This window comes from Hippichthys cyanospilos, chromosome 11 (assembly GCF_059441005.1).
Source record: "Hippichthys cyanospilos isolate Australia breed blue-spotted pipefish chromosome 11, RoL_Hcya_1.0, whole genome shotgun sequence".
Classification (NCBI taxonomy): Eukaryota; Metazoa; Chordata; class Actinopteri; order Syngnathiformes; family Syngnathidae; genus Hippichthys; species Hippichthys cyanospilos.
The window spans coordinates 10,899,809-10,920,642 of NC_142379.1; the positions used below are offsets into that span (position 1 = coordinate 10,899,809).

Below are 20,834 nucleotides of genomic sequence, written 5' to 3' on the forward strand. Positions count from 1 at the left end.
GGCAATAAACGGATTAGTATTTTATTTTAATTCCTGCAACTTCAATATCCCCTAACCTTATGTTGGTGCGGACCATGATGAGGATTTGCCTTCATAAGCCTATTGCAAATTTCCTGTGTTCAACTTTTCACCTAATGTCCCTGGGCTTTGCCACCTGAGGTTTGACGGGCGAAGAGCGACATGGGTCAGTATCAGGGACAGTGTCATGACAGCTCGTGAATTCTAAACGTTTTATCGGCTCTCTGCAGACCGCTCAGGCAGTGCACAGCTGCTTTTCATTTCTCTTGTGATGCAATGAATATGGCTTTCCAATTGGGGTCATGGCACGGACTGATAGGGAGCTATATTCCTTCACACCACATAGTTAAGAATGGCATTAGAGGGATGGCTGGCCCGGACATGTCACAAATGTCCCCTCACTTTCCAAATAGGTCCCCTCTGTCATCTCCTTCCACGCACAATCAAACCGCTATTAAAACAATAAATGTTGATTTAAAGAGTTGTAACCAGTATTTCCGAGCTGTCCTTGAAGGCATCATGACTTGCCAGAATACAAATCACTCACAAAACCCGTGGATGTTTTTCTTTTTTTCTAACAGTAGCCAGGTCATGCGATGACTTTAAAATATCACAGGGAAAGAGGATGAGTTGATCATAATTGTGAATTGTTGATTTCTTTTTAGATCCAAATTCAAAAGCATTTTTACACACTATGTGAACAAAAATAGAAAAAATGTAATCTGCTTCCTGTGAAGTTGCCATGTCTCAATTTTCTTTCTGAGTACTACACTGATTAGGTCCTGGTTAAAGACCATAATCCTGACGTTTTGTGATTTTTGGGGTACTGCCGCTGCCCTACAGCTGTGTGTTGTAGACCTCAGGTGCACATATATTGTAGACAAGTAACAGATGCGCTGCACTGAGCATCAAGAGTAATGGAGTCAAAGAACCAGGTTGTTTGGCTTTGCCCATTTTTACGACCAGAGCACCAGACCAAATCTTATAAGGGCTGCTCTTGAAGCTCCCAGTCTTACTTACATTGCGCATACTGCAACATTTTGACATTTAGCACAGAGTTGAGGTGTAGACTGGTGCCCACAGTATTGTCCCTGAAGCAGAACTTCTAAGTGCCAATGGGATGATGTTCTGCCAATCAACTTGTTGAGGAGACCCAACTGGGAAGTCATGTCTCATGGAGCTCTTGAAAGAGGCGCATGTGCACAAAGGGCCTAATTTGACCTTTTAGCTGAACTGCATCAGCGGCCATGAATGTTGTCTAATTTATTCTCAGATTACCCACACTGATTGATGGTTGTGTCAGAACAAAACAAGACAATCCATACTGTCTTGATTTTCTTGCCATATTACATTGATTCCACGGCAAAATATCAATGTTCATGTTTCATGTTTCTGGCTGTTTCTGACAGTGCATGATGAGGAATCAATTCTGTATGAAGCTAATTCTAAACCTGCTGTTTTTTTACACTGCTAGGTATCTTTTGAAATAATGTTCGACAGTTTTGGCACTGCAGCAGAACATTCAAATTTGAACTAGGGCTTCATCTATTGAATATTTTGGTATTCTGCTATCCTACTGATAATTCTATTGAATAGTCGGGTTTTCCCAAATGATTTATTAATTTCAACGGCATACTCACAGATTTTAAATAAATATCTCTGGTTTATGAAACGAAGTGATGACAAATCCGCAGGATCCTTTTGCTTGCTAAAATGGCACATTTGAGTTAAGCTGGTTTGTTAAAAAATGATCAGTAGGAACAACAACTGTGTCAAATGAGCTAATGCTGCTAGCTACTAATGTTGGAGCCTGGTTTATTAAAAAGTGATCAGTAGGAACAGCTTTTGTGTCAGATGTCATTTTGTCATTTACATCTGTTATTTTGGAAATTCATTTGACGGCTTTCTTCACTTATATGAGTCACTTGATTGCTTCCCGCCGCTAACATTACTAGCATCTTGAACTGATTGTTGTTGCGAGTGCTACTAGCCGCTGCAGGTGAAGCTGCCGCTAATTGCTGACAACAGGCACAGTAGCCTATAATACGATGTCAACATAATTCAGTCTTTTTAAGCATCCTGCATCGGCATAATTAGCAACTGAACTTGATTTTAGGACAATGTAGGGATGACTGGTGATGACTCAAGATGACCGCTATGCTGCGATACACTGCCGGTATTTATTTGAAAATCATACTAAGCTATCAGTGTCCATATGTTATTTTGAAGTTGGGCTTTATACTGCGTTGGAGGCATGTTACTTTTATGCATAACATGAACACTTATTGCTGCAATTAACTTGAGTTCTTCCTGACAGTTTACACTAATTAACAGGTGCCCAATGCAGAGAAAGATCTTTCTATTTATTCGAGGCAATGAGTAAAATTCACTTGCATTTGCAGTTTATATACATAACGATAAAAAGGATCTATTCACCGTAGGCTATATTAAATGACATTAAAATAAAAGTAAGTGGTATTTTATAAGTGGGTGTGAATAATGAGTGCATTTACAAAAACATCTGCTTGTTAAAATTTGTACAGAGACCTCAGATTTTTTGTTTTTTTTGGTCACGGTCAGACCCATTTTAAATTGTGTGGTTATTGCATTATTCTGTTCACATCTCACTTGACTTGTGAGTTTCGAATGTTTATTCATTTGTGTTTAGTGTTTTTTCCACACATTGTGGGCGTGATGGATTTAGGAAGTTCTACTGTATGTGAAAGGTTTCTCGTAACTCCAGGAAGTCTTTTATCACCTGAGTCAAAGTGAGATGTTAGTCTGAGAGCCTCCTAAGATCCTTTTGCAATAAAAGCTTTGTTTTGCTTAATGTAGCCTCACTGGGCTGGTTGACACAAGAAGGCATTTATCTACTTGAAGGTGAAATTTCACAGTGTGTCCAGAGGGATTTTGTTTTTTCTAATGGAAAAGCTTATTTGATCTTCGCTGCGTGAATGAGTCAACAACAAGTCGAGCAAGTAGAAATTTTGTCTAACTGGCCATTATGCTATTAGCTCTGTGATTTTTTGAGGTACACCTCAAGGAGCGCTGATGATGATTTCCCCCCTATTGATAAAACCAATGACAGAAACTACCAACAAAAGCAGTATTTCATGTTTTTACCAGCACTTTTTTAACTACACTCACGTAATAAAAGGCACATGCGTTTACTGCATCAAACTCACTACCTGCAATTTTATCATTCCATTATTACCAAATCAGTGACATTTCACACATTTAGTTTTATAGCGAAGCAAACTCCAGTTCTATGAATGCCACATTCACGAATTTGACTTCTTTTTTCATGCTCTAATCTAACATACGATCACCTGTGGTATTGTCAGAAAGCTTCCCTTTTGATGATATTTAAAATAAGGACAAATCATTTGAGTAAAAAAAAAAAAATGTCCTTCACGGTGCTCCATCTTCCGTTGTATTCCTTCATCTATTTTCAGCCTTCATCCCGGTTTTTAACGTAGCTCTTCATTACCCTCGTCATACTGGTTAACTCAGTATCTATATGCAATTTATGGTTATTTTTAGCGATGGATTGGTTTCCTAACATTAACATAAAACATGCACAAATTAAGTTAGAAAATCTGATCAAATTGTGTAACGTATGTTTGATCACCGTTTAATTTGATAAGTCAATATCTGGTTTATAACATAAAATGAACGCAGGATTCTTTCTTTGAAATTAGAATTGGTATGGAATTGAAATATCACACCCTTTTAAAGTGGGTCATTATGTTATAGGGACAACAGCCTTACACTGCTTATTAAACATTACCTATTAATGTAAAATAAAATGACAACAATCAGCTCTTGTGAATTAAAATGATTAGAGCAATCATGAATAAGAAATACTAAAATACTGTAATATAATGTACTTTTAAAGGTGTAAAACACAGTGAGACGCAGGTCATTAAACATAAGCAAAAGTGCTACATGTACAAAAAAGCTGTTGTGATTTTTACATACAGCACATTTTTTAGACCCACGGAGCAGATAAAAGGGCTAAATTGCTTTTCACTTAAAACTTTACATGTGTCAACTACAAAAGTTGGTGCATTATTATTTATTACACGTTCTTTCTGAAAGCTAAAATATTCATTGGAGAATCAACTGTAAACCTACAGAACAAAGAGTGCATAATTTCTGACAAGTGGGTGTCCTGGCAGAATAAAAGAGAGCAGAAAAAGCAACCAGCAAAAAAAAAAAAAAAAACGTTAGCTATTGTGAAGGAAAGGCCAGACAATTGCAAATGGAGAGCAACACTGTCTGTTCAAATTCGTGGATGACAATCTAGTTATTGGATGATTTCACGGTGCTGTCCTGTATTTGAATACGATACCGAACTCTTACATGCTCCCACTGCTGTGCATTTACCCATTGTGTGTAAAAGTATTATTAGCCCTTTTCACAGTGCTTTTTCTGGCAAAATGGCACGCAGAGATGAATTTTTCTCACCAGTCTTATCTATAGTGCTTGTTGCAATACAGTAACAGTTTCGGGTTGACATACTCTTGTTAATGATGGCAAGCTCAACCTGGTAGTGTTTATTAACACCTATTGGCAACATGGACCTCAAGCTAACCGCCTGCTGGCTGAAGAGTGGCAAAAAGGTTCAAGGTTGCACTTTAGATGTGTCCCTAGAGAGAAATTTGTCTCGGAGCTAGGGGCAGCTGCATTCAAGAATATAAACAATCTTATATCAATATGATAAACCATAGTTTACACTCAGGCTTTCTGTTAGATATTTTAAAATCAATTCTGTGATCTGGGAGGCTTGGTGGAAGAGGATTGGCTGGCAACCAGTTCAGGGTGTCCCCTTCCAACTTCACGAAAATGGATGAATAGATATTCTGTGACCTTTCCATCAAGCAATCAATCAAATACATTTTTTGTATTACCCTGCCTTAAAAATCAAATTTTTCATAATTACTCTTTATGAACCAAATATTGTTTATTTGGCATTATTCACTGATGTAAAATACGTACCAAAAACAATATCATCAACCTTTTGGAGAAAAAAAAAAAAGTGGCATTGAACATCCATTTGCAGCGCGTTTTTACCAGTGTATGTGTTGTGCCTTGCATTTGCCCCAGTTGGCCACCTTAAGTTCATACTTCTAACACCATCACATCTCACAGTTAATATTTATTTGCTCCAATGGCATTAATGACATAACAAAAACAAAGGCGAACACAACATAATCAAATCTTTTTGAAAACAAGCATGCCAGCATGAATGTTGGGTGACTGGTCTTCATAATTTTCTTTTTTAATGAATCACCGTCCTCCATCATAAATCAGCCTTTGGGTGTGCATAAATAGCTATTCTTAGAGTTGATTTTTTCGCTCACCAAATAGCTATTTTATCTCAATCAACCAAAGGAAGGATGTCAGTTATGAGAGTGGTGAATCCAACATCTGAATAAGAAACAATGCGAATATTGTTTATATGAAGTAACCCAACTGAGGAAAAATGGATTCTACATCATTTCTATTTGCGTAGTGGCTTCCCGTATGTTGGGGCAGATTTATCGTTCACTCTCACATTCCCGCCGCAGTGTGTCACCAGGTGCCAGGCTATAGTGTTCATGCTTGTTGCACACACTGAGGCCCCTGTCCATTTGTTAAAAGATTAAGTCGTTAAAGTGACAATATGTCTTGTTTCTTCCTTACAACTGATAAAACGTTCCTCTTCCGACCCAAGAAGGAAAAGAAAGCAAGAATCTGTGGCAACAGTAGAATAATAAGAGTTATTTGTCACATTTTACATACATTTTCTCATACCATTAACAAGAAATGCTGAAAGATGGATGCTACGCTATTTCTATGACTTGGTTCTCCATAGTAATTGCCTTGCAAATTCTGCCCTGTTTTGACTGCTGATGAGTTTGAGAAGTTGCTCAATGTATATACTGTGACAGAGTGAAAAATGTTCAAGGCGCTAAATAAAGGGGAAGGCTGCTGAGTAAGGGACAAAGTAAAACAAACATCAGCAAAAATGGACAGTAAATTCTGATGCTGCATTTTACAGAGCCAATCCTCGTGCGAATTTTGGATGTCCTCTGCAGTGCCACCAGTTCTGTTGTAAAATGCCATTAAGTTGATTTCGCCTTCAAGGACAAGAATTACAGTAATGAAATCATTTATTTAACTTCCGGGATGATACGAAACGTGTGTTTACAATCATCAGACTGTTAAAACCGAGTTTCTCACTCAAATATTTTCTCCTCTTTTCTTTCAGAGTGAACCTCCGCTGATTCCCATTTAACGGAATCCGAACGAGCTTGGAGCCGCTGGCACGCTAAATTTGTGCTTTTGCAATGAAGAGAAGCTAAGTGGCTTGTACAACCACTGAGGTTTGACAGCTTGCGACATGGATTAGAAGGCCCGCACCTCAAGAGATCAAAGGTAAGAAGACATTCCCCTATACCTTATCGTTTCACACTTCACGCTTGGAAATTGACGGCAGGGGGACGCGCAGGGGCTCGAGTATTGATAAGGTGGCAATATTTGGACATGCGCCAACGAAGACTGCGATATGGGGATTCTACCAAACAACATAATTGAATTGACCTAACATAGAACCTCGGTTGTAGTTGAACAAAATGAGTTTTCTGTGAAGCCGGGCCGTTACGGTGTGTGTGTGTGTGGGTGTGTGGGTGTGTTCTCCTCAGTGTTTTTTATTCTTCACAGTCTTTTTTTATTACTCACCATTGTCACAATTTTAGAAAGGTAAAATGTTCAAACCAAAGCTTATAGTGTCCTTAGGAAAATGCTTTCAAAGTTTGCATTGACATATACAAAATAGACAGTTCAGTGGCTAATTAGTAATTTAGCTATCTGATTTTGACCTGCAGGGACTCATCAGACCTGGTACACTGAACCTATTCTTAGTATCTTAGCAATCGCCTGCTTAAAAGATTAATTATCACAAGACAAGGCATTCAGCCTCCAGAATGCATTGAGTGGTTCAATGCACTTAAGTTACATGGATATTAATCCTTGGAATATGTGTTTGAGTTACCAGCACGTGTTGCAAGATGTGCGTATAATTTTTATTTAATTTTTATCTAATGCTTACTTTTTAAACTGTGTCTTATGGTTGTGTGTAAAGTGGTGACATCCAGGTCAGTTCCTTGCTTTTAAAAATTAAACTTTGCTTTATTTGCAAAGTTGAGTCCCCAGGATGATGTTATAAGCAAATTTCATTATTTATATTCAAGAATATTTAGTTATGATGCAGATTTAAGTGTAATATTAGTAGTGTTACTTGTGTAAAACTGCTATAAATGCTCCATCGTACAAAACGTTGAAACAGTTTTGCCACTTTGTTGATAACTTTTGGACAATGTTTAAAGTCCCCTCATTGGCTGTCCAATTAAGTCAGCAACGCAAAACAAGGACAATTTATGGTAATTAGGCAAGTGGTGACACACTTGTTGCCACATTTCTTTGTTTAGTTCTCATATTTGTGAGGAACAGATTTGTTGACTGCAGTCCAAACAGTGGATAGTTTTGAATCATTTTGAAGAAATAATAGCACAGAGCAGCTTTGTGGAAGATAATTCAACATTCACTGTAGTGTGAAAGCACTGCAATGCCTTTATTTTGTTGCTTTTTGGCGTAGACAAATCGTAAGATGCTTTCAGCCGCAACATAATGTTTTACTCATTTGTCCAGAGCCAGCGGTACAGAATGAAAATCTATTATTTTCAAGCGGACTCACGTTTTAGCATTCAGACACTAAATATTTGCTTTGAGAAAGTGTCAAGGACTAAAAAATATCCAAGGAAGCGAACAAATATCTTCAACTATTTTTGTCCTCTTTTGTTGTCAGTGCCCAACAAAATTTTAGCCCGCAACTTCTGTGTGCAAGCAGCGACATTTGTGGTTAGAGCTTGCAGTCATATCCCGTTTCCCGTCCTATGAAGGCCAGCCGTTCACTTTCTTCCTGACCTCCTGCTCAGTTTTGTGTGCACTGCAGATGAAGATGCCCTCTCAGAATAGACACCTTTATTACTGCTGATTTAAAGGACAAAATGTGCTGTTGCCTAAAAGCTTCCTTGCAGCTTGCTGCCTGCTTTCTTTTGTTTGGAGATGCAGAGGAACAAAATAAGGCCAAGTGGCTGGATTTCTCCATCATCAGTGCATTGTGATAAATGATTTTAGATCATTTTATTGCAAAAAACATCTATTTGATCTTCAAGCTCTATTAAAAAAATGAACAGAGGAAAAATTACTCATCTGCTACTTAGTACTTGAGTCATAAATGTTTTTACAAGCAGGCACACTGCCACCTCCGTCAAATGCCTTGCCACCCCTGTTCCCGCCCTGACTGATGGCCATGAATCAATCAGTATTAAATTCAAACTCTATTATAAATGTTGATACTGTATTGTCTCCATAATGTGTATAAACTTTAATCAGCAGTTTGCAATTGGCTCCCACATATCCCAAGTATCGTCATCAAACCAATAACTGCTGTTATTCCAAGATATCACGACCCCTGGCAGCCGATATTTTTACAATCACAAACTAGAAGTAGAAAACTAGAACAATTGGGAATTCCCATTAAATATATGAAATTGTGTAAGAACAATATCAGTACTTGGTATCGGTTACTATTCAAGAATCGAGTTTCTCTTTGAAAATGGTTAAAGGAAAAGTCTTTTTTTTTTTTTCAGTTCTATTGTATATCATTGAGGAGCCACAGCAGGGGTAATCATCTGTATCTAGTAGGGCTGGGTATTGGGTCTTAAAAGTGTATTGCAATATATTGTGATGCAGCAAAGTGTATAGTGATACATATTGTGATATATTGGGCAATATCTGAAAAAAAAAATAAAATAAATATATATATATATATATATATATATATATATATATATATATATATATATATATATATATATATATATATATATATATATATATATATATATATATATATAAATAGATACATTCTATTTATTCTTTTCAGAAGCCACACATCATTTGGCATCTTTGAGCACAGATTAAACACTATTTTTCAAAAAAGAAGCATGTCCACAATTTTTTTTTTTTTCGTTTTAAGCATGCTTTTGACTGTGTTACTATATCCCCAGCAGTTGGGAATACTCTTTCAGATGGCACTCATGTGGCAGGAAAAAAGAGGTAGCACTTTGCTACAAGTTCAAGCACAGTATACTGGTGAAAGTGCTCTTCAACCGTTAATGAAACAGATGTGTGACGTCACTCGCGTTGGTGAAAAAAAAAAACGACAAAAACCAAGGAGAAATTTATTGTATATGCCCAAATACAGTCAAACGTCAGGATACGGTTGCTTCTGTACGTTTTTTTCCCCTTTCATATCACGAAAATTACTTAGCATATAAAAGAATACAAAAAATAAAAAAAAGAACAAAGCTTGGAATATCAGAATTGCCATTTAAATTAAACACTACCTATTATTCAATTCAATTCTACTGCCTGTTAATATGACTGCTTGGGTATTATTGCACTTCTCGGAACATATTCAATAGCTTTCTGCGGACAGCATGAACGAAGGAAATGTTATCTTCATATCATGAAGGTTTCTTTTTCTGCTGTTCGCCCTCCTCCGCCTCTGCCAGTTTAGCTTTGGTACATGGCCTCACTCGAAAGGTAATGTATTGCTTTCCCATCTGTGGCTGTAGACAGGGGACACGGGTGAAGTTTCTTTTCCAGTGCCGGGGTTGCCATCCGGGGTACACGGCCCTCACTCGAATTGGAGTCCGCATCCAACAAAATGGGGAGCGGGGAGGCAGGGTGGACATTAGCCCTCAGTTTTATTACATTTAAAAACAACACAGCAATCTACCGGTCTCTTGCCGCTGAACAACTTCCTCTCCTGCCGCGCATGAGCCTCCTCCACACTCTCTCTCTCTTGCTCGACCCATCACTCGCTCTCCAGTCACACCATACACACAATACTATTGTAACGTTGAATGTGGTGTTTTCAAAGCGCTTGGAATGATGTATATGTAAAACACATTTCTAAAATGACAAAAATCATGATACAAAAAACCACTCCGGGGCAGATTGATATAAAAAACTAAATATTACGAAAATAAGACATCTTAAAACCAATATGTGATATATTGGAAAATTAATGTCTTATTGCAGTATGCGTTTTGCGTCATAAAATGGTCATACGCGTAGAAAAGGTGAAAAGTACCGATCAAAACCACACATAAGCCCTTGATGACAAATTGCCGTCAGGTATGTGGCCGGTGACTCCGCCCTCGCGTGGCAGAAAGGAGAACCCCGCCTGGAAAGCAAAACACAGTGAGCAGGGAATGTGACAATTGCATAGCCTCTTAAGATGTTAGCAATGTGAAATGCATATTACTTTACATTTAAAGGAAATTATTCTTAATAGAGCAATGATCTTACTGAAGTAGAGTTTTTGGCTAGTGTAGAAGTCCTCGTGTCTTTAAATGTTTTTTAATTAATGTAGCAAGAGATGGCAAGTGTAAAGTGACAGACCAGATGCTTTTCATCATTTTTTAAGCTAGCACTCTTTCACATGCAGCTCCTGTGAATATAAACACCAGCGCCCACAGTGCACTGCAAAGACACATTTCTCCGAGGCGAAATCTGCCGCTGTCAGAGTGTGACTTTTTACCAACTCTGGCACATGGAAAATGGGTTTGCGGAGATGGTTTCAATTTCATTGCCCACATGTGCAATCTTGCATGAGATGCAAGTATTGACTATCACTTTGGTGCAGATGGCGTATAATACCCCCCCCCCCCCCCCCCAACCCCCCTACAGTACGTGTCAAGCGCTCTGTTTAGTGTTGCCGTTGGGTGAATCCTTTTTGCTCAGCCATGCTGGGAATGAAAGGCGCTTGCTGGTGTGTCACGCTCATTAGTGTTATCCTCGTTGCACTTTGGCTGCTGCTGCATTGATCCCGGCCTGTAGGACATTCATGTTTACCTGCATTGCAAGAAAATCAAATCATAGTTTATGAACTGAAAAAATGATAGCCCTGAATGACGCCTGCCCCTTCTTCCTAGTTTGTCGGGCCCGTGAGTGCAATTTTATTTGTGTGCCTGCTTGGATTTAATGAACTGTTTGCATTTTTGTGTTGACTGAATTCCGTCTGGTGTCGTTGCTGCCGGGCCCCCCTGCCTTTTCTCCGCTTCTTCCCCGACTGCTCCTGGAAAGTCGAGATAAGAGCCGCTGATGTTTGTCTGCTCCCTGGCAGATTACTGAGGCAGACAGGTATGAGGACTCTGGCAGCGCCAGTCCGCCGGAGGCCAAAGAACTTTCTTAGGATGGTCCAGCAGATCACAGCTCCACCTGTATGAGGCCTGTTGCTACTCAACCAATTACTTTACAAAAGTAAAATGTGATTTAACTTTAAATGTCATATTTGTGCAAATAATGGCCTGCGGTGTTTGTTTACTGAATGGCCTGCTGGCTGTGGGTGGTTATTAGGCTTCAGTGCATTTGTGGAAGAATATTAAGAAATGTTTTCTGTGTACTACAATGAGTTTTAAAACAAATGTAATACAATTATTCTATTTGAGTGTTAATACAAATTGAATGTATGGATGATAGATAGATAGATAGATAGATAGATAGATAGATAGATAGATAGATAGATAGATAGATAGATAGATAGATAGATAGATAGATAGATAGATAGATAGATAGATAGATAGATAGCGGGTACTAATATACTGATACACACATTACATACATACATTCTCACATACATACGTACTCACATACTGTACATACATACCCACATACATACCTACATACGGTACATATACGCAAACAACACAAAGTACATACATACAACAATACAGTACATATATGCACACATACATAAATATACACATAAAATACATACGTACATACCTATACAGTGCATACATACATAGGTGCTGTTTTGTTTTATTATCAACACTTAAAATTAATTGCAAATTTTCATTATACCTGCGTAAATGTTTGTATGTATGAATTGCTTACGAGCTGCTTTCCCTGATGAGGAAACCTCAGTTTTGATTTTAGAAGTACCATCAAATGGTGTTCAGAATGCATCAATGTTGAAACTGTTTAAAATCCCCACTACAATAAGACGTATTGTGTCTATTTTTGTGCCATTCAAATCAGAGCATGCTTAAACTTAATTCTCAGCCAAAGGGGGGAATAAGAAAAATGAGTTCACATGATGAACTGGGAGCATAATGAAGAGATAAAGGGTATAATCTGCATAAAACCTGGCTCAAAGAACGGTGCAGCTTTGCTTCATTTTTGTGTCAAAGTCAAAATGCTCCAATTTGCAGTGATAATAATTAAAATAACAACTTTCCTTAAGTGTTAACTTTGGTGACAGGAGCGGTCATAGTGCAAAAACAATTATTAAATTGGAGTTTTTTGTACAGTAAAATAAATTCATAGTTCACTTTCCGTAGCTTCTGTTGGACTTTGTGAGTGTAAATGACTTTGTACTGAGCTCAATTTTTTGTTAATTTCACCAAGGACAAGTGTTCAATGGTGTGAGATTTATGCAACAAAACAAAGTGATTTTCTCAACCGCTATTATCACTTAACTGATCAAAACATTACAACCATAATACAGAGGTATTATAATAATGCATCACTTTTATATAGCACTTTTCTGGACATTCATAAACGCTTTACAATTGATACATTGTTCATGCATTCATACATTTAGACACTGGTGGTCATAAACTACGTACCCATGCCTTGGACAGAGCGGGATTGGAACAGTGTTAGAATAATTGTAAATGGGTTAGCCCAATTTGCTATGCAATCACTTAGTGTGTTTGTAATGCAGTCAGTTAGTATGTTTGTTATGTGATCAGTATGTTGGTGGATTAGGATGAATTATTTCTGTTACTGTTGGTTGTGAAGAAGAGGGTTGACGAGTCTCAGGCCCGTGACCCGAGTTTTGTGACCTGACCCGTCACGCATCCTGTATCCTGCATTCCTCACCATCGTAAACCAATTGCTTACATTGTTGCCAAATGCCTCCCCCAATCCTTCAGAGCAGCAATGACTTTTGTACCTCGGGACCTCTTGACCTAATAAAAAGAGAGGGTGCAGAGAGGCTGTTTCAGAGCAGAGTAGAATTGTGCTTGTGCAGTCCTGCTTCATTCTCTTCATGCATGAGAAAGAAAAAAAAAGTATTTTCTCCTTTTTTGTGTATAGTTTCTCACAAACGTCTAACAGGTGAACCTGACAAACAGCCAACTCTTTGGTTACTGGATAATCTGCTCTACCGCTATGGCTACAATACATATTTGCAAGTTTTGATTTAGCTCTCATGAAAGTAGAAACAAATTATCATTGTTTGTGTAGCACCAGCAGTTCCATGATACAACACATTATCATTTCATTATGTTCTCAAATGCAAATGATCATGGAGTCGATGTGCTATTTTGTGGACTGAAGCACTGGAAGGTGTTGACTGTAGAGCTTGACATATAGATTAGCCTATTCTGTGTTGAAGAGGGTGCGGATCAGGGGGAGGGCATAGCATGGATTTAGTAGTTCAGAAGGAGTCGAGATGAGTAGAGATTATGAAGGGAGTTTAAAGTGAAACAGACAATGAATGCTGCTGACTGACATCTTTAGATGGTGATATCATCGCCAGTCGCATGGCGTTTGAAAATTGTGACATTCAAAGAACGTCTCACTCTACCTTCAGGCTAAAGTTATTATCGTACTCAGTATTGCCGACAAGGCATATGGGCGACATCTATGCTGGCTTCATTCTTTTCTGGATGTAGGTCAAATAGGACACTGGTTTGTAGGACACTGAGTTGAAGTCAAGTAAAATATAGCAATAGTCCCAATTTTAGACTTTTAAATGTGTGTGTGAGGCTCAAATTAACTTTATGTCTAGTTAATAAAATCAACCAGGAATAAATTGATCAAGACTTTCCGTCTTTCTTGGCATGTTTTGTTTTCATTTGTCACATATTAATTATTGAGCTTTATGGAATACCATCAGTGCATAAATGAGTACAAACACCATTTTATTTTTATATGTGCGCTGATTGTTTCAATACAAAACACTCAATTGATGACACAAAGAGTGCAATAGTTGAGAGGGTTCAATGAAAGAAGTAATACAAAAGTAATGAAGGGGAAAAAAACAAAGCCAGACATTTTAAGACATGAGGCTCAACCGCGGCTAAGATAAGACATATTTGGAGTCTCAGACAAGGTCATAGATTATAAAAATAAAAAATCTTTAGGGAGACATTTTGGGGAACGGGACACAAGACTTGACTGTGAATATGCTACAGAACAGGCAAATTCACAATGTTGTGTCGTGATGCCCAGAGATACTTTGTTTTGTGTTAGCGTGAAGGTTACTACTGTTACTCCCAAACACTGACCATTTTTTTATTGAGCTACTTTAGTCTATTCAATTAATTTCAAGGGACAAAATGCACAATTACATAGAAATGTAAATAAATATTAAACGTGCAGAAACGCGTGACTAAATCATGCAGCTAACTAGCTAGTGAATTTGTAAAATCAGATTTAATTTGATATGTCAGATTTTTCTAATTGGAAAAGAGCCACATCAATTTGAAGGAAGGGTTTATTTATGGTAATACAAGGCAACTAATTGAGGAACAGCTTCTATAACATAGAAGGCCATAAATTTAATTTGCTAGGTTCTTTAGCATTTAACGTTTCTTTGCCTTAAGTTTAGCTTCATACGATAAATATTTAGATTTGAACTGTTAGAACCTCTTTCGAAGGACTCTGCTGACTTTGATGCTTTCTTTAAGTGTAATGTTGTGCAAAGAGAGTAGCCACACAACGCTCAGTTCACAAAGCTAGCAGAGGATTTGCCTTGCTCTTTTGACTCTGGCTCACTTTGTATGCCTGAGATGAATCCCCTTTGATACCCGGGTTGATCTGATACAAATGTTTCCATGTTGACTCGTCTCTTAGAGAAACAGGTGAGGCTTTCAAATACAGAATATTTTGTAAATCTGACAGGAGGCTTATCAAAGGTTATTATCTTTTCTTGACACCTTTTTTTGGAATTAGAGATATCAGAGCACAACGGTCTGTTTTGGTGTCTCAACTGCTCCAAATAGAACAGGAAGGAAATAAGATGTAACGTGCAGTCTTATTTATTTATTTACTCTTCAGATGTTTTATTTTTGTAGTTATTTTTGCTTTCACTGGGCCTCATTAAACCCAAGGCTGGTCTTGTTTCATGACATTGTGCCAGCCTTTAGGACTGGAAAGCACAAACGATCCCACATTAATTCTGCTTTCACAAATCTCCTGGCTATTAATAATCGTGAGCATTGGTATGCTACCCGGTCACAGACTACGGCGTCGTAAATGGAGGGCCGAGATGAATGAGCACAGCTCACGTGCCGTATTGTCATTGTCGCCGGGTTTTACTTTGCACTCAGCTATGGACAAATCTCCTGAGATGGCACAGTTGGAAAGCGTCAACAAATAAGAGCCAGACAATTTGCTGTTGGGTTATACTGCTGCTTTATTGTGAGTGGCAGGTCCTTATCAGTGCTCCCACTGGTTGATCACAGTTGAAAGGGGGTCAGGCTGAATTAAAGACTCGCTAATTAAAATGTCCAGGGGACATGCGAGGCCTTCTTTCACTTATCTGCCAGAGTACAGCTCGAAAAAGAGGGGAGGTGGAAGAAACAGGAAAAATGAATAATGGTTTTGTTATTGCACATGTTGAGTAGTAAAAATACAAGATCGTGTGATGTCTTTCTGTGGTTATTTACAACCACTTCAATGTTTCTGCAAGCCAATAATGTCTGTTACTCATTGCAGATAATGCACAGAAGAATTGAATGGGGTATTTTGAAGCGAAAGGACTTGTATAGATGTATAGTTTGAGATTCCAGTGTCGCAAATAAAATGACTATTCCATTCTAAGCCTTCTCTCATCTTCTCTCCGTGGTGTGATATTTTTCAAATTACCTTTTTTCAGAGCCTGTTTGAGAACAGGGCCTCTGCTCTAGTCAATTTGCATTTGCATATACAGTACATGTATGACATTGAAGTAGAGTCTGGGTGGTTAACATCTGTCATATTTATCTGTTCCATAGCATTGACGCAGCCAATCGAGTCGCTAATGGACAGTGCAGTGACTACAGTTAAAAACAAACAAACCACACAAAAACTGCCTTTGAATCGCATTGTAAATGTCATGAGACCAAACCTAGAAAAGAGGTGTGTCATTCGCAAATTGAACCCAAGGGCAGTGTGACATTTATTTCAGTTGTCAGCAGAGGGTGGTGTAAGGGTAAACTGGTAGCTCACTGAGATGAATGTAAATCGAAGGCTTAATATGGTTAAATCAGAGCGGAATCATATTATTGCAAAGAAAGAAATCAGACTGTTTTACTTGGGACGTGACCAAACTGAACCCCGTATAGAGCATAGAACATCTGCGAGACCGCAACAAGTTCAGTTGGCTTTTTACTTCTACTTTACAAATTCTCTGGTGCAGACGCAACTTCATTTGACAGCAACTCACTGCAGTGGGGCAGATTGATTCACAGAAAGGCAAAAACCTATTCTTTTTTTTTTTGGCTTTCCGGAGAAAAAATAAGAAACGGTTGCAGAAAATACAGCATTTTTTGAGTCCCTTTTTGCAGGTTAGGATTCCTGGATTAGTCGTGTATATACATGAAAATTTGACTGCAGTGTATATGTATATAGAATTTAACAATGTTGTTATTTGAAATATTATGCTGTTGGGACAATTTCCTTGTTGAGACGTATGATCTTGTTTGTTGTGTCTGAGGCTTGATGTGAAGGTGTCCTGAATTTGACTGACACCATGAGTGAATCAGCATAATGAGGTGCCATGTTGCCTGTGGAAATGATTACTGCAGTAGGAGAGACATTAGATTGATTAGGGCAATCTCCTCCTCTGTCCCTGAGCTGCATCATCATCATGTTTATACTTTACATATTGTCCCTCCCTTTTAGGCAATATGACTCAAAACTTCAAGTTTAGGGGTTCAACAAACATTTTAATGGATGCCAATGCTAACACTAAGTAAGGTCATTTAAAAACAAAAAGAGCTGTTACCCAATTTGAGTCTGGTAAAAAGATGCTCTAAGTACTGGTAAACCATTAACAAGTACTCTTTGTTAGAAATCCTTAAGTGATCCCACATATGGAATCTCAAAGCTTCGGTAATAAAAACTAGCACCACGGACCAATTATAGCTTGTTGCACTTGTAAAATTTTAATGCTGATTAATCAATAGCCAGGGTTATTGATGCAATAAAGCATGATTGCTGAACATCCCATTTGTTAGAGTTTGGTCCAGCCCTTTAAGTGTGATTGCCTCAGAGGAGAACTTGAGACCCATTTATCAAGCTAGGTTGAGCTCCCTCAGGTCACTGGGGATCCAAAGGGCATGCTCTTAGTGGTAAATGCTAGCGCGCTATGGTGTCCATGTCGAAGAGCCTACGGGCATTTGTTATAACATCAGTATTTTTTACTTTTTTAATTGGATCATGTAGACCCCAAGCTCTTTCTCTCCATCAGCTTGATTGATTGTGAGTATGATAATTGTCAGAAAAATGACACCCCCAAGTCAGATCACCACTTTGTTTCTACCATGGAGCTTCACTAAGCTTAATGCCACTATCCTCTGCAAATGCATGAGCTGTTCACAGCAGAGGCAGCTAATTGGATTGATAAAAAGCTAATGTGAATTGCGCCTGAGGAGGACTGGGTACAGCTAGGCTAACTGGTCTCAGAAAATTGCATATGAATGATACCTACAGTACTTCAAATGTTTCAAGACATTTTTACTGATTGACCCATGGCTAAGAAGATGGATTGGGGTTTGAGGTTATCTGAATATTAATTGTGATGTACAACATTCGTGCTGGCAGTAAATTGCTTTTAGCCTTGAAAGACTGAGATTGACAGTTTGATTGATCACGATTAATGGATATTGCTGCAGAGATTGATCGCTGATAGGATAATAAATGGGTGCGGTAAAATGTAAGAATGGGTCAAAGCATGACTAGGAAGAGATGATGAATGCGTGGTTGGTGGATTGATTGAGCGCTTGCTCCACATCATTACTCATGTTGCTCCTGATGAGTGCCGTAACTCTGAGTTTCGACAATGTCTGCAACAAATGCATAGGAAACAATCGGATGTAATAATATGCTTGCAAATGCATTAAGCGTCGGTTTCTTTACCAAATCGTTTTCATATCACTTTTTTTTCTGTCAGTTGACTGTTTTAAGGATCACTGTTTTAACCATGAGGTATTGGAAATCAGGATGTTTACAGTGTAGTCAATTCTTAAAACCCCTATGTTCTCATGGCTTCTATTTAGACCATGCCCGATCTCATTTGGCATGCCGGTCCTGCTTTAGAGTGAGTCCAAAGGCCCTGCTCTGAGACCAAGGCTTAACTCTGGGAAGGGATTTTATAGCTTGTCTCAAGTGTACCTGTTCTCTACAGACAGCTCATGCTGTTTACCGGGTCTTTTAAACATCCTGCTTCTTCTGCTTTGTAGCATCAGCATTACAATCCAAGAATATCTTGAGCCTTGGTTCCTCTGTAACAGACACTAAGTGAGGTGTCAAATTCTACATTACCATTCACCCTGTCTATAATGCCAGGAATTGTCTGCGGTTCCCTCAGAGCCAAAGTAGAGTGGTGACTCAAATTGAGATGCAAATTGGCCAAGAAAAACGAACGCCAAATCAGAATTTTCCTACAGTGCATTACTTTCCTCCCTAAAAATATTAGATTTTAGACAAATGTCTCCCCATAAATTTTGGCCTAAAAGACATATATGAGTCTTTGATGCTGTCAGCATCAAAATGTGGAGTCATTTACATCTGTCATGCCAGCCTATATGGAGCACTCACATGCTTCTAACGTGGTTAGTTTATGCTGGATGCAGCTATAATAAAGCCCGAATCACCGGTAAACACTGATAACAGTTGCATGAACAAGCATGAACTGGAGTATAAAGTTTAACACTCAAAACTCCATCTTTGTTATGTTGAAGGTAATTGTTGCTGTCAGATTATTGTGTTGATCATACCAGACGCTCGAGCTGTCAGCGGTGTACATTCAATCAGCAAATTGCAGGGTTCAATTTCTCTTTGTGAACACAAGTGTCTCCTGAAGCACTGTAACGCAAAAGTCAGATTCACATTACTTTTTTTTTCATTTTGACTTTTATGTTTTCAGTCAAACTGCAAGTCATCTCTTGGAAGAAGTCTCCATCTAGTCTGTTTTCTAGCAAACAGCAGAGCGTCCTTGAGCGCCGACGTTTCTTGGTTGAACAAAGGCAAGAGAGATCGCTCTGATACATTACCCTTTGCACCACTCCGCACACACACATCCACACACTGCGGCGTTTTCAACTTCCAATGCTATTTATAGACTGTTCCCCGAAACTTTTTTCGTATATTAAGAAGCTGTGAAAGCTTTTGTTCTCATCTACCTGATAATGAATGGCACCTTGAGCTCCAACTGTTACATTGTACTGAAAATCCTTGCTGAATGCCAGATGGCAGGTGACCAAAATCAATTTCCTTGACAACTGCTCCATGAGGCTTATGCGAGATTTCAAAATTCAACATCCAAGGTATGGCCGAAAAGTTCAAAGAAACATTTCAAACCCAAAATTTATGACTTTCCAACTTTAGCATTGGCCAGAGAATCAACTGGCTTTACGAAAAGATTTTGTGAGAGAATGAAACGTTGCGGCGAGACAGCTTGTGGCTGCTTCCCCATGACAACACACCTGCTCACAATGCCCTTAAAATCTCCTGGCTGAGAGGAACATCAGCAACTTCCCTGTGAACTCCACCTAGCTATCTGTGATTTATTCCTGTTTCTCAAGCTTAACAGAATTATCAAAGAGCCCCTATTTCAAGATGCGGAGGACAGCAAGATGGATGAGGCATACAATAGTGAGGAAAATCCTGGAAGGGGTACATGAAGGCATGACACAGAAGAATCGGAACGTGCAATGGGTCTCAGGCGGATTCCTTTTGAAGGGGAAATCTTGCAATTTTTATTTTGGATTTCAAATACATCTTTTGCGATACCAGCTTTGGAATGTCTTTGAGACCCCTCATATGACCCCAAAAACAAATTCCACGGACAGAAAGAAAATGAGAACACAACTCTTCCCAGTCAAACATAATGTAGGACAGTGATCCGGCAATACAGGATTAACAGACATCAACACAAGTAAGGAAGGCATCAACACAACTCATGCAGCCGGCCATCCGCGATGAGAAAATGACAGGCTAAGGTCATTTCTTGTTGTATCGCGAGGTCTTTGCTGGCGTGAAAAATTTTCTCCTTCGCTTTCCCTAGCTAAAAGGAACATCAATGCCCCTATCTCAGTGGCACTCAGTGTAATATAAAAAGCGCTTACTAGCCCTATGAATATATCTAAAAATATGTATGTATTGTTATTAAAGCTGTTGGCTATTTGCCTACCGTTGCATGAAAAAAAATGACAAGAAATTGGTAATTTTTCAAAATACATAAATTGCAGATATATCTTGTGTGGAAAAATAAACAACTTTATATTCTTCCTGTCTGTCCCAGTATGATCCAGCAGTTGGGGACCCTTCTTAGATCACTCACTAAATGTAAATGATCAATGTTTCAGAGTAACATTGAACATTTAAATGACAACACAACGTGCCTGCGGATCATTAGCTGTCACCATTACGTTCCGTTTCGATTCGATTGATTGGGGCAGCGTAGAACCAATTTTAAA

The 20,834-nt window shown here is 38.6% G+C and overlaps 1 protein-coding gene across 2 annotated transcripts in view; it reads left to right on the top strand.

Moving 5' to 3' along the window:
* The window catches only part of grik4 (glutamate receptor, ionotropic, kainate 4), a 296,763-nt gene that overhangs the window by 60,200 nt on the left and 215,729 nt on the right, over nt 1-20,834 (top strand). For both annotated transcript variants that reach the window (XM_088427398.1, XM_088427399.1), the window contains exon 2: nt 6,275-6,441. The gene's annotated coding sequence lies outside the window, so the exon portion shown is untranslated. The remainder of the gene's footprint in view (nt 1-6,274; nt 6,442-20,834) is intronic.